Source organism: Myotis brandtii, unplaced genomic scaffold (genome assembly GCF_000412655.1).
Source record: "Myotis brandtii unplaced genomic scaffold, ASM41265v1 scaffold410, whole genome shotgun sequence".
Taxonomy (NCBI): Eukaryota; Metazoa; Chordata; class Mammalia; order Chiroptera; family Vespertilionidae; genus Myotis; species Myotis brandtii.
In genome coordinates, this window is record NW_005365764.1 from 2257587 (window position 1) to 2259998 (window position 2412).

Below are 2412 nucleotides of genomic sequence, written 5' to 3' on the forward strand. Positions count from 1 at the left end.
TTGGGCGGGTGGTACTGGAAGCATCCAACCAACTTGTGAAAAACACCGAGTCGGCCAGACCGAGCACATGCTGGGCCTCGTTTGCTACTGATGGAGTCAACAGACCGAAGATTGAAAAGTCATAATAAAACTTTTTTATGTAAAAATGACGATCCTCACCGCAATAAAACAAAACAAAGCTTAGAACAGTACAGGAAAGAAAGGAAGAGAGAGAAAGAAAAGAAAGAAAGGGAAGGGGAGAGAGAGAGGAGAGAGGAGAGAGAGAGGGAAAAGAAAGGGAAGGGAAGGAGAGAGAGAGAGAGAGAAGAAAGAAGAGTAAGCCCTCTAAACTAGACTTCCCAGGAAATACGTTGTTGACAACTCTTCCGGACCTGTCTGGCAGCACGTAGGACAGAAGGGACGGAAATCCAGCCCAGGACTGTCCATGTCTCCACCACACCAAGCCGTCCTCATGTCAACCCTGAGCTTTAACTTATTAAATAACATGAGACACTAAAGTCGCATGCTTTGAAAATGCCTTTAAATTGTGACTCTCCGATGCAAAAGAGACATGTAGCTTTGTTACTGGAGGAAAACATCCATGTGAGCACAGGGCAGACAGTGGAGCCATTGTTCCCACTTTGCTGTCAGGATATTCCCAAGCCAGACAGTGCTTCCCAGTTGTTGAAAATTAATCGGGTATTTGAGGTGGCTTCTTGTGGGCTGTGAGCAGACAAAGATGCGTTTGCCAAGTTCCAGGGCCAGTGCCCTGTGGAAAGTTTCAAGTCCAGGTGATGGTACAGTAGCCTTTATGCCCCCCAAGGTTATTATCAAAACACAGACACAAAATTCTCTTTTTTTAATGTCTGTTTTTTAAACATATTTTTATTGATTTCAGAGAGGAAGGAAGAGGGAGAGAGAGAGAGAGAAACATCAATGATGAGAGAGAATCATTGATTAGCTGCCTCCGGCACATCCCCCACTGGGACCGAGCCCACAGCTGGGCATGTGTCCTGACTAGGAATCAAACTGTGACCTCCTGGTTCATAGGTCAACCCTCAACCACTGAGCCATGCCTGCAGGGCAGAGAACAAAATTCTTAATTACCACTGGGATTTCACAAACCCACGAAATATGTTGTTGGCCAAGCAGGAATCCATATCCTACAGTTAGAGAAGCGGTTCTCAACCTGTGGGTCGCGACCCCTTTGGCGGTCAAACGACCCTTTCACAGGGGTCGCCTAAGACCATCCTGCATATCAGATATTTACATGACGATTCATAACAGTAGCAACATTACAGTTATGAAGTAGCAATGAAAATAATTATATGGTTGAGTCACAACATGAGGAACTGTATTTAAAGGGCCAGAAGGATGAGAACCACTGAGTTAGAGCGATAGGATCCATCCAACCTCCTGAAGGAGGCAGACGTACTTGGGAGGCACAGTGAGGTGGAAACATACCAGACCAGGTGCATCCCACCTGTGGAACGGGAATGACCAGAGACCCTGCCTCTCATATTTCTGAGGAATAAATAAGTTAATGCAGACAAAGCAAGCAAGGTGCATGACACATTCTAAGTAATTTTTCATTGGAAACCCATGTCATTATTTTTTGCAATTACAAACATCCATGAAATAGGCATATATCTTGGTCCACTTGTGTGAATTTTGGGGGGGAGCAATTTCTGGAAGCAGATTCCTAGTCAAAGGAAAGGCTCATTATTCGGGAACTCCCTTGCCACTCTCGAACAACCCAAGGGAAGGAGACTCACAGGAAAGGGTCAGCGACGCAGCCACGACAAAGCCAGGGAGTCGAGAGTTAAGGACCGTGGCATCAGGCTGCCTGGGTTTTTACTCTTGGCCTTACCCCTTGCTAGCAAGTCATCTAACTTCCCCGAACCTCAGTTTCCCTATCCATAAAATGGGGATCATGAGAGAACAGGATTGCTCTGAGGCTTAAATGGACAAACACAGGAAACATTTGGCCTGGTGCCTGGCTCAAAATAACCGTTCATTATTTACTTTTACTAGGAAACAGGATATATGATACAAAATTCAACATGTGCAAAAGGGTGAAGAGTGACTATAAAGTCTTCCTCCCTCCTGGGGCCCCACCCAGCCATCTGTCCATCTGTTCCTCTCCCCAGATGCAACCATTGCCACCGGTTCCTTGGATACTCTTCCAGATATTCTATTCGCTTACAGATATATAGGCATCTAGACATATAGTATAAAGTTTTTCTTTCACAGAAATTGTAGCGTATGATTTTCACTTGCATATATATATATATATATATATATATACACACACACACACACATATACATATACATGCTTAGGGGAACAGCTTGGAAATCCTATTTGTATTATTATTATTATCATTATGACTAGAGGCCAGGTGCATGAAATTCATGCACTGGTGCAGGGGGC